Source organism: Polyodon spathula, chromosome 3, assembly GCF_017654505.1.
Source record: "Polyodon spathula isolate WHYD16114869_AA chromosome 3, ASM1765450v1, whole genome shotgun sequence".
Lineage (NCBI taxonomy): Eukaryota > Metazoa > Chordata > Actinopteri > Acipenseriformes > Polyodontidae > Polyodon > Polyodon spathula.
The window spans coordinates 90,132,958-90,145,886 of record NC_054536.1 but is presented as its reverse complement, the minus strand read 5'-3'; the positions used below and the strand labels follow the sequence as shown (position 1 = coordinate 90,145,886).

The 12,929-nt window shown below is 37.0% G+C and overlaps 1 protein-coding gene across 5 annotated transcripts in view; it reads left to right on the top strand.

Annotated features, from left to right (window-relative positions):
* The first annotated feature begins 1,801 nt into the window (after nucleotides 1-1,801).
* The window catches only part of LOC121313618 (oxysterol-binding protein-related protein 3-like), a 71,429-nt gene continuing 60,301 nt past the window's right edge, over nucleotides 1,802-12,929 (top strand). For 4 of the 5 annotated variants that reach the window (XM_041246345.1, XM_041246346.1, XM_041246344.1 and 1 more), the window contains exon 1: nucleotides 3,514-3,814. The gene's annotated coding sequence lies outside the window, so the exon portion shown is untranslated. Of the gene's footprint in view, nucleotides 1,866-3,513; nucleotides 3,815-12,929 lie in introns of those variants that run through there. The other variant, XM_041246343.1, reaches the window with a different exon arrangement.

The window sequence follows — 12,929 nt, the reverse complement described above, 5'->3', positions numbered from 1 at the left end:
TCTTAAAAAATAAAGTGGGTACTTTTTTATTATTATTTTGGTCTTCACAATTAAGAATTGAGCCGATTTTTGCCGAGGGCCTTGGCTGCCTCAATGGACGCTACGCGCCTGGGCACAGTTAATTTGCAAGCAAGCTACAGCAATAAAAACGAAGTGAAATCAAATAATACAATACCTTTATCTTGTTGTTTTCCTTCTTCAGTTTTTTTCTTTTTACGCTTCTTCGCGCCAGATTGGTATGTTCTTGATCTTTTTTCAGACATAATTTGGCCGCAATCCTCAAAGAAGCTGCCAGAGGCTGATCTTTTTTTTCCCCCACATCCAAACGTTAGCAGGCAAACCAAACGCAATGCAGCCGCAGGTGGCAGGTGCAGTGGTCCACCGTCCCGGATCGCATACGTGACTTACCTACGTGATAGGTACTACCGGGACCCCGTACTGAGTGAGTGTTTGTTTTAGACATTTTTCTTTGAAAACTGATCAGTGTGACTAGTAAATACTTTTCAGTTAAATTTTTTTATATTTAATTATCTTTTTTTTTTTTTTTTTTTTTTTTTTTTTTCTAGGTTTAAATTCGGCACAACGGATCCCCAGGGGTCGTCCCCCAGCACAGCGCTTATGTCGCTTATGCCGTTACGAACATATGCTTGTATTAAACAATGTTTGCACACAAGTCTCTAGAGATCGGCTAGCAGCTGTTCACAGGAGGGAAAAAAAAAGTTCGTTTCTGCAAGCTAGACTAGTTCCACGTTTGTTTGGTCCAAAATTCTTATCTCGATTTAGACATTAAAATCTGAATGTTAGGTATGTTTTTATCCCCCCCTTTTTTTAAGCATTCTTCCATCATTCTAATAGTAATTATTTTTATCTGACATTAAACACAGACTGTAAACATCCTGGCAGACATTGACCTTCTGTCCTTAAATAACAGTATAGGTTTGTCAGCGGTGGAACATGCCCTGTCTACAATACCTGACAATAGACTGAAATGTTCTTATCATGATGTTGGCACAGAGACGTTTTCTGCAGCTTCTTAAAGGGCACATAAGGACCTTTTTATTTTATTGTGTTACATGTTCCCATGTGTTGCTACAACTGTTTACGTAAGGTGTGTGTATTGTTTTAATTAATTAATTAATTTTTACATTTTGACCACTTTTTTAAACTTTTAAATTGCATTCCCTGCCTCAAGATGGCTTCACATGTACCCACATGGACCTCTCAGAACTACATTTCCCATCATCCTCTTGCTCACTGGTAAATCCATCTCAGTTACATAACTCAATATATCCATATTTCATACTTCTTTTGTAAATTAACATACTTCCTTTAAGGCGAGATTAGGTATGCATTTACAACATATATATATATATATATATATATATATATATATATATATATATATATATATATATATATATATGTTTTAAGGTCATTTGTCATTTCCAGTAAAAAGAGAGAAACTTGAATGCAGCATACACTTCGTTGCAGTTTTAAGGTTTCCAACAGTCTGCCAAAGAGTTTCTGGGTACACTTTGATTACAGTATACATGAAGAACTGTCCCATATCAACACCTGCTTTGTACTATATGTGTTCCAAAGAGACAGAAGGGCTTCAGCCGGTGATTGGGCAATGACATCACCCTTGGCTAGGAAGGATTCACATTTAATAAGCAAGCCCCTCCCTGCCAGCTGTCACTCTTGTGATGAGACTGTCCACCTACTGTGCAATATGCTTTAAGTAAGTCTGACTGTGAAGAATTCCTTTGCTGATGTACAGGAAGAAGAATAAATCCTGCAGAAGCTCAGGGAGCGCAGGTGAAACAGTGCAGCCCCAGGGAGTTTTGGATCACCTGCAGTCTTCAGTAAGTCTACGTTTGATTCGTACCCTTTATCAATTTTACACTTGGCAGTTGGTTTGTTTTTGGATTACAATGTTTCCAGTTTTGTTAGCTACTAAACAGTGGTCAGTATGCATGGGTACATCTAGCCCAAATAACAGTTAACAATAATAAGTTAAAGAAGTCCTGACACCCCTTCAGTGGACTCCTTTACAAGTTTTGCAACAGATGAATATGGTACTTGATGTCTGTCTTCTTTGCACCAATCTCTTATTAACCATGATTGGGATGTAACTAGGTAGTAACTAAAACATGATATTTCCACGCCAAGGTCAACACTGTGCCCGTACTGGAAACCAATGTATATACACACAAACAGATTTAAATTGTATATATGTCTTTTTTTTACTGAATACTGAAATAATGTGTCTGTATACACAGATATGTTGTTATAAAAAAAATATACTCAGTATATACAAGAAATACATATACCTGTTAACTGTTTTACTTCATGAAAATTGTATTGTAAGTAATACAACATGCAACTTTTTGTGGCTGTCCAGTCACAGTCATTGAGCTTCAAGAGCAGTAAAGTTAAACGAGTTCAAATTACAATTATGTGTGATCTATCCTGAAATGTGGCTGAAGTATTACACATATTTCTGTAGAATCACACATAATCATATGCACAAGATGGATATCTTTACAGTAGGTCGTGGTCATTTACTTGATTTATATTGACTGGTCAAATTTTGTATTTGTAGCCTATTTGTTAATTAATGTATTTGTTTAGTTAACAACAACCTTTTTTTAACTGAATTAAAATCAAAATAAAACATTCATGCTTTTACATTCTGACACATGTATGAGAGGCGAGAACATCAGACTATTCAATAGATCCTCGCTAAGCAGACATGTGGGCTTGGTAAGTTGTCTGAAATAACGAAATGTCCGAGTTAAAAAATTAAATAACATTTTTAAATAATCGCATACACATATATTAGTTAATTTATTGTAAATGTACAAACTACTGTGCTTAAATAACATTAATGTGTTCTCTGTGTAAAATGTACTATGTACAAATGTAAATATGTAAAGTAGGCCTCACGGTACAGTAGTAAAACCAAACTGGGCAACGTTGTGTCCGTCATAGCCGAATGTACTTCATAACGGCGCTAATAGCGATGGATTAGGATTGCAAATGAAAACCCACGCTCTCACCGTGTGTTCATCCATCAATAATGTAGCATGTGTTTTTTGTTTGTATGTTTGTTTTTAAATAAAACCACTAGAAATTACTCAATACAAAAGAAAGAAGAAAAAATAACCAAACAAAAAAACATTATACTGTACATCTTCTTTTGAAAATATTTCCAAAATTAACACGACTGCTCGGTGAGCCTTTCTTTGTGTGTTTACACTTGCAGTATCTGCTACTGTACTGTACACATGGGAACCTATTGCAATAGCGAATAGCATCTAAATCTGCCTTTCTCAGACTCCAGCGTCACGGAAAGACCGGTCAGTAGTGTTTAAAGAGAGGGTTTAGAATAATACAAAAAATGCTACGTCTTTGTGGTTTTTGAGAGATGTTTGGCCACAGAATATGTCAGTCAGACATTATCCCCGCCCAATTCTTAAACCTCTCAGAAGCTTTTTCGAGTTTCAAGTGTTGATGCTGCTACACTCTGAGAGGCGTTGCTGTAATGTAGTCACTCGGTAAACTTATTTGTCGTTATATCAACTGAATTTTAATAATTTCCAAAGATTGTTGAAAGCAATTAGTGCACCATTTTAGCTTTTGGAGTATTTTGGACTTTTTTTTTTTTTTTTTTTTTTTAATTTTATGTTTTACTGCTTGCTTCCTGGTTGTGAAGAAGCCAAAGACGTGATCTTTCTTGTCACTGCGCTGCATCTCACTGTTCAGAAAGTGGGCTCCCGAATCGAGTGGAACAACTCTCACCGCTGGACAGGTAATGTGTTGATTTTTTTTCCACACATAGCTGTATGAGGGTTTTGTGTTATTGTATCATAACCATAATGTTTAACTAAGGGAGGTATCCGTTCCAGTGGATTTCACTAGAGCAAAACAGAGAAACTGCTACCAAACCCAAGATATTACGGTATACCTCTGGGTATTATGCATTCCGTAAAATTATGACTTTTAACTTGATCAGGTGCCACCAACCCTCAGTTTGGTTCACTTTCCCCAGCGTGCAGCACACACTTTTCAAGGTTACAGTACATCTGTCATGCATTGTATGATAAAGTTGAAACCTTGATAAAGATAACGTAACCACGGTGTAAGCTCGGAGTGTAACCTCCCTTCGTTTCTGTGCACAGTGGAAGGGTGTTGCTATTTCAGGTATGCTGTACATCAGGTGCCTCTAACCCTGGTCCCGGAGAGCTCCTATCCAGCAGGTTTTATAGGTGTCTTTACATCAGTGGCTAAAGACCTAGAACACCTGTTAATCTTGACTAATTAAGCCAATAAGTGGTGTAGTTAAATAACTGAGAACTCGGTTGAAATGGAAACCAGCAGACCCTGTGGCTCTCCAGGACCAGGATTGGAGACCCCTGCTCTACATACTTGCTGTATTGTTGCCAAGGTGTTGTAATGTTTTTGCAGCCTACATTGATGTACAGAGTATTTTGGTATTTGGCCAGGTATTTGACTTCAAGCAAAGGGTGGCACCAGAACGTTATTACAGACCAGTGTAATGCATGGTAGCTAAAGAGTGTGCCTAGTATTGCACCATGCAAGGTTTTAGAATTAGGGCTTTGCTTGCTAATTGTATTGAAGTTATTATTTAATACTGTATATCTGTCAATACACTATATGCAGTATCCAACAATGGTGCAATACATCACACTATACAGTTGTAATGTATTTTTCAGTTTTGACAACTATTCACGATACTGTATTCTCTTGAAGTTTGTGAAACTGACACCAGTCTGATCTGCTATGAAATAGATCACATAGCACTCATTTGCATGGACAAAAATATCCCCATTGCTTATGGTTTACTAGGTAGGATTATACTCAAAGTAGCTCAGCCATAATACTGTAGCATAACTCATGGAACCTGATAGGTTAAGAATTCCCTGTTATCTTTTTACTTTCCCTTTCCCAGCCCATTCTTAAAAAGGGGGGTAATAAAGTCGTTGCAGTATGTTGTTAAGTTTCAGTTAACATACCGTGTTTCCAAAACTAGGGGGCATTTATACTTTTCAGTTATATAATTGCCTTCTATCAGTGTAGCAATATAAAAAATCATGAGTCCCTCACAATTCTGAAGACTGGAAAACATTCAGTCTGTTATTGTAGCATATACAGAGATATGGTGACATGTCCCTTTTGCAATAGTTTGAATTGGTTTCCTTCAGCATCACTTCACACAGCTCTTATGTTCACAAGCAATACTCATACACACAGATCCATGGCAACCGGTATGGGACTGGTTTCACAGAACTTCACTGCCTTGATCTGTTGGGTGGGAAGAGAAGAGAAAGAAAATATTATTGTCGTCATGGTGACTTGCGAGCAGAAAGGGAGTAAGGGAAGCAGCGTTGAGGCTTTGACAGGTGACTGAAAGAGGCTTGTCTGCACCTACAATTGAGGGGTCATTTTAGGGTCAGGCACGGGTAACGTATCAAAGTCATGATAGCACTGTAGCTTTTGTTAATTTGACATTGCACTACTATATTCCAGTCCCTTGACTGTTAGCCAGAAGCAAGCAAAACAATCCAGTGCAAATGTATTTGAGCTCCACATACAGTATGGCTCTGTTGTAGTATCCCATTTAAGGGTTAAGTAGGTTTGAAAAGATTCCAAGGACGATAGTTGCCTTTGGCTAGTACAGTACAGTCAAAAAGCAGAGAAACTCAACATAGGCCTACGGTGTTTAATGTGCAGAAAGTTACAGTAGCAGTGAATCTAACAGTGTCATGAGTATAGTAATGTATAGTAATTAACAGTACACAGAGGCAAAAGGGGAATTCTCAGATTATTTCAGTGTGTCCTTCCCTGTAGTCATTCTTTTGTTTGGTCTCCAGCATGTAATGCCTTTGACATCTGACGTGAAATGGGAAATGGCTTTGGAGAGCCCTAGAAAACAGGAAGGCCACAAAGGAAAGCCAATGTAAATAAATATATTTTAACCATTGGTCGCCTAAAACTGCATTAACCTAATTCGGTCACCTCTCTCAGGAATTTGGCGGGTGTCAAACCAAGGGTTGGAATGTTTTTGCTGGGACTAGGTTGGGTCATTTTCTCCCTACAGTATTTTCACATCTGTATTTTCACATCACGAATTTGTTTATGGGAATTTTTTTTTTTGTTATGAACTACCTTTTTAAAAAAGTACTTCATATATATATATATATATATATATATATATATATAGGCTTTTTAAAAAGAAAATAAACTGCTTCAAATGACCTTGTAATAGTTATTTCATTAATTCTGAGTGGTTCTATTCTAATAGTGAGTTATCATTGTTCTCTTAAATGTGCTCTTGCCATACATTGTGATGCTTTAAGCTTGTCTGGAGAGTCCTAAGTGTCAGTAATAAACAACTGTCTTCTTCCATTCAATGAAGACAGTGGCTTTTCAACTGTGTCAGCCCTGTCTACTCTGTATGTAGTAGGCATCAGAACACACTGGTCCTTCACTCTTAAGGGTGCAGATAGTATAATATGGGGTTCATTACACACTAGATCATTTAAATAGTCCTCATAGTGTCTTCTCTTTTATTCAATCACTGTACTTTTACTAGGTTACTATGGGAACACTGGCATAGGTCAATTAGCTCCCTGACTGAGACTAGCTAAATAATTCAAATTGTAACTAACAAGTACAAATGGAAAATGGACTGAAATATGCTTGAAATACAGTATAACCACACGTTATTTTGGTGTCATTGTGTTGTTGTGAAGAATCCTTTGTAATATGACACTTTGCTCTTACAGCATCGTGCTTCGCAGTAACACTGTAAACCTTTTGTTTACCTAATTTTATTAATGAATTAGTTGTTCCCCATATTGCTGTACTGCTTTTCATGTAGAATTTACAGAATCCATACATCTTTGGCTTTTTTGTAACTACTATATACTGCAGGTATAGATACAGACATATGTGGGTGATCCTAGCATAACTCCCCCCCCCCCCCCCATAAAGTACTGTATCCTTCACATTTAAGACACTGCATTTTTAAACAATTTTTTTTGTTCTGAAAAAATGGCCTCCATCTCAAATTCGAGTACAGTATAGTGATATTTGTATTTAAAATCGCCAACAAAAGACGTGACTACCCGAGTACACAAACAGCAACGTGACTGACTAGTAGTTGAAGGGTCCCATAGTAGTTATCCTGCATAATCAAAGCAAGCTTTCACACAGCGCCCGCCTGTGTAGCTGTGCCCCCCAGCCAATCAGGACCTCCCGATCAGCTCAGCTCCGGACAAGCCTTCCTGTTTACCACAGCAGCAGGGTCCTCCCTGTCACAAAGTGTATTTAGCTTCCTGAGGAATTCGAAGAGAAGCTTTTCCAACTTCAGCTTTTCGTTATTAGGCTTGGTTCTAATCAGACTCCTGTATTTTTCTGCTTGCCAAGCAATACCATAGCTAACAAAAAGGGAGAAAAACCTGTGAAAGCACTGCGTAACACCGTACTGCTGTGTGACAGCAGACTGCCTCCGTATGTCGTTTTCTTATGAGTAAATGCATCTTTCTTTTTTTTTCTTCAAGCGGGTCACAAAGGTTCTGTAGCGAATCCTCATACTTCCACAGTAGCTGGGCTTAGAGCATTTGAAGGCAACACCATAGACTTTACCACGCCTACTACAAGCATGAACACACAGTGCACCAATGAAGTGCCAGATCGACCGAAAATAAAACCCGCCCCAGTGTCAATCTTTGTGTTGGACCAATTAGAAAAGCTACTTAGTGGCAATTGCCAAACCTTTTTATAATATCTGCCCTTACTGTGGTACTAGAGCAGTCTGATACACGATGGACTACTAATGATAAATTACTAAAATTAATGCATAAAACAATATCCGTTTGTTATACGTCTAGCATATTATTAAACGTTTAACCACTTCTTTTAGAGTGTATGTTTAAAATTCCCTTCCCTAGTAGACAGATGCAGGAATGTAATATTGTATTAACCAAACGCAGCACACTGAAACACCAAAGATACTGTGCATGCCGCAGATCATGAAGTAGAACCTTAGGGAATTGAAAGGGCCAGCCACCAGCTATAGGAATGTTAAGTAACTTTGTGGTTGGTGTGATAAATGCATGACTGCATTAAGAGGTTGTTTTCTTTGTAACACTGGTACTGTATCTTTTTAAATTAAGACGTTTTAGTTGTAACACATGTTTTCCTAAGATAAACAGAGGCGCTGGTGAATTGGAAATGTCCTTACTGTGCTGTCAGTGTGGTGGTAAATGCAGTGTGTCCAATACTAATAACTTGTTCTGATATAACTACAGTACTGAAAGATATTTGCTTTTGAAAGAGACCTACTGTGCTTTTAGATGCCATACCACACACAAGCCCTGTCTCTGGATCAGCTTGCACCTATCCCTTCCAGCAGCTGGCTCTGCTCCTTGAGGTCCAATAATGGCCAATTGACAAGTGTTAAATTGTCAAATTAAGCTTCACATAAAATAAAATATTACTGTAAATCCAATAAGCCAGCATCAATAGTTGTAATAATTCTGTGCATATATAACACTCTCGAAAGAGAAGGGGTTAACACCATTCACTGCATTGAAGTTATGAGGTCCTGGTGATGTAATACAAGCAGTATAAATGTTTAAAAAGCCAGGTATCCAGTAGCTGCTCTGGGAAGTGGAACAAGGTTTCAGTTTCTAATTGGACACAGGGCTTCATTTCAAACATCAGTGCACTTGGTTTTTGTTGTTGTCTGTTACTGTAGACTGGTGATCATGCTTCTTGTCTCCAGGCATTGTGGATCATATGACTTGGAAAGTTATTTGTATGATGTATTTACTAGTGTGTCCACTATATACAGCTATGTCCAAAAGTTTTGCATTACCTCACATGAAAATGATTTGTTATTTTCCTCATCCTTGAAGTTTTCACGCTGTCTGGAAACGAGTAGCCATCGCACTGATCGGTCAGTGAAATTGGCGGGGTGTGGGATTTGTAGTTTAGATCTATGTTTTATTTTGTCAGCTAAAAAAAACAAAATCACATTTATTTTTTTGTAGTCAACCTTTAGGAGTTTCTAGTGGCACACATGCACATAAATTAAAATTTATGTTCGCACAAACAGATTTCTAGTCAGTTTCTGTGCAACCAAATTAGACTGTAGAGCCTTGTTATTAAGATGTATGTTTCTGATTTAGTTCCTGAGAATAGTCACCCTAGTTATTATTATTGAGGTGTGCTTGCCACTCGCTGTATTGTTGTTTTCTGTAAAACATTGCTATCCTGTCAATTAGAAAAGGCTTGATGCAAAAGCTTGTTTTAACATTGTCTTTATTATTCCGGCCAGAAACCACTTATAACTGTGGTCATATTTTCTACATTTTCTTTAAATTCTCAAATTAATAAATCGAAACCCAGGTTTTCGTGTACCCATGCAGACCTTGTGTGTGTGTGTGTGTGTGTGTATATATGTGTGTGTGTGTGTGTGTGTGTGTGTGTGTGTGTGTGTGTGTGTGTGTATGTATGTATGTGATGATGCGTATGTGCCGAATATTACTATGGAGGCCTTAGGACCCTGGTGATAGCCACATACACCTCATCATAGAAAGGTAACAATTGGTTAATTGAATAATTAATGGGCTGATCAAGTTGGGGAATAAAAAGGTCTCAGTTTGAGTGTTGGGAATGAGGGCTGAAGTGGAGAGTTAGGAGAGAACAGTGGAACAGTGGAACAGTGGAACAGTGGAACAGTGGAACAGTGGAACAGTGTGTTGGACAAAGAAGGACTTTCTGATAACAGAACAAAGGTACGGGTTTTGACAATGATACTGCTGGATGGTGATTTGGATTAGGTTAATTGTGGAACAGGTTTAAACAGGGGAACAGGCTTACCCTGCCCTGTGATAGATAGGACTACTGTTAACCTGTTTAGTTAGTGCCCAAAGCAGGGCTAGGCTTTGTTTTGTGTTTTGTTTTGTTTTTGAATCCAGTTTACTAATAAACTTACGCCACAGCGTTTAAAAAGCACTTCCAGTGTACCATGTGTAATTAAAGGGACAGACACTTATCTGAAGAACAACACAGACTCCCTGTGAATATATATATATATATATATATATATATATATATATATATATATATATATATATATATATATATATATATATATATATATATATATATATATATATATGTGTTGTGTGTTGATATAATATTTATATACTTATGTGTGTGTGTGTGTGTGTGTATATATATATATATATATATATATATATATATATATATATATATATATATATATATAAGATATATATATATATATATATATATTAAAGATACGAGGAATTTAACATCCTAAAAATTGTAGGTGAAGCAAAATGTTTGGTAATTGATTTTTTTTTTTTAATTAATTTATTTTTTGCCTTTTTGCTTTTAACAGCATTACAAGAAAAGGCTGCCACCTTTAAACACTTGGACATCCTAGTTTAGTTCCCTGCTAATGATTGTTTATAAAGTCTGTGAACTGAAATTGAACAGCAGACTGTGTAATTTATTTCTGGTTTGGTTTGTGTTTCGTAGAATCACATACTGACTTGGTGATGTTCTGACCCATTATTAAACAACCAAACCTTGTTTTATGCTATGCTTGGCTTCAATTGGTTGTTTTCCACAATGCAGTAGTCAGCACTATAAAGGAATTATTTTACATCTCTATTTAGAATTGGAGACGCAATGTATTTTGAGTAAGTTTACTCTACATGTTTGTTTCAAAGTATAATCTGTTTTTGTTATGTATTTCAACGGTAAATATTGACCATCTTCATCAATATTAATCTTAATCAAGTTTGGCATGTTGCAAAAACATTTTTGACAGTAGCTGTTTGTACAGGCGAGATTAAAAGTACTTGATAGTGTACAGTGCTGTATTACTTTAGACATGGGAGAGGTCTGTGTGTTAGAGACTGAATAAGAAGGGCTCTGTACTCAACAGTTTGTGAAACCCTGTTGTGGGTATTCAGTGGAGCCAGTCTCAACACATACCAGTGCTCTGATGCACTGTAAGGGTTTACTAGCAGTCTTATTAAAGTTAGTGCTATGTCATCAGGTTGCTGGGTGACTACTGATCTACAATAACAAATGAATATCTTCTAGTTTTTCGCGTTTCTGCCTGCAGCATTTGAGAGATTAAAGACTCAAACTGTACGATTGAGTTTTGTTACACTCTGGCACGCCAACAGCTAATGAGGTAATAACCTTCCTTGAGGTATCTGTTCAGTTTTAAATATATCATTAGATTGATGCTACCGTGCCTGAGTACAAGACAGCTTATATAACAACGCTGGGGTACAGAAAACTCTGCATGATTGGGTGTGATGATTTATTAAAATATTACCCAGAAGCAGCTTTTAACAAAGTCAATGAATTACTACTGGTTAAATGACTGCAGTGCTTCCTGTAATAAAAGTCAAATATGATTTCCAAAGGATAATGGCTATCTTAATGAACCATTTCTGGTATACAAATCAACTTGGGAATTGCCTGCTGTAGTTCTCCTCAAGCCTTTTTGCTGCTACTCAAGGTTGAACCCAGTCAAACAAAGGTCAATTAGAGAGAGTTTGTTTTCTGAAGAGAAAGTACACTTAAGGCTCTAACATGCACTGTGGATGTCTGGTTTTCATTAACATGGGCTTTCATTTGTATTTTATACTATTTAGATTTGCCCTGTTTAGATCAATTGACCCCCCCCCCCCCCCACACCTCCCTGAGAAAAGCTTTATTACAGGGGGAACTGTCCAGTTTAGACACTGTGTGAGTAACATGTATATTGGGTGAGAAATATGCAGCATTACTTTAAAAACAAATTCTGTACATGTGGCTTTCCTTATTTTTCACCTGAAAAAAAAAACAATTTTTTTTTTTTGCAGCCATTTTAGTCCTGCCTATATTATAATCCGGGAAGTTGCAATTGCATTCAGATTCCCTCCCGTGGTCCGTGAGTAAACTCCAGATGGTCCAAACACCGAAATTCAGTTACGCAGTTCTTGCAAAAACCCATTTCCTCACAATCAAACGTGCTACTACTAAGCAAAGCAACAAACAGCTTTAACCACGTGCTATAGAGTTATAAGATATATATGTAGTCTGCATTTTTACCCTTTATCTGTTTTATTTTATTATGGGTGTGTTTATAAATTCTATATTACAGCTCCCTTTGATGCAATACCAAGCATTGCCTTCAAAGCCATCATTAACTGAAACAGCTTTCTAATATGAAACAAATACTAACTAGATAACTTGCACATTATGAAGGCATATTTGTCTTGTCAGAATTACAGACTTTTTTTTTTTTTACAGCCAGCATTATTTAAATTTAAAACAAAAAATAAATAAATCTACATCTAGCATTCAAGTAATTCTAATCCGTGCTAATTGTGCTGTTTGTGTTCACTGTTCAGAGGAGAAAAAAAAAAAGTAGATAAAAGTAGTGCACTGCATTGAATATTCCTAACTAGAATTATTAAAGAAAATATCTCTGTTTCCATAGTTTTTTGGAGAGGTTCACTGCATATAGTAAAAGAAGTTAATGTGAAAACAAAAAGAGGCTGTATTTGTAGCTTGACTTGTGAACTGTACCACAGTGTGAATGATCGATTTCACCTCCAAGTTCAGCCAGGTTTAATGTCTCACAAGGCTATATGCCAAAAGGAAATTCTCTTAACGTTACTTCTGTAAACAAAGCCTACAGTCTGTTCTGCCACTGTCATATTTAACCAAAAGGCTGTAAATGCTCCACCAACCTGTGGCAAAGTGGTTGCAGTGTGCAGGTGTAGGGATGATGCAGTGTTCAAGACAATGACAGACAGCAAAGTACTGGTGAAGTGGAGGTTTGGTTTTGTAATGCAAAG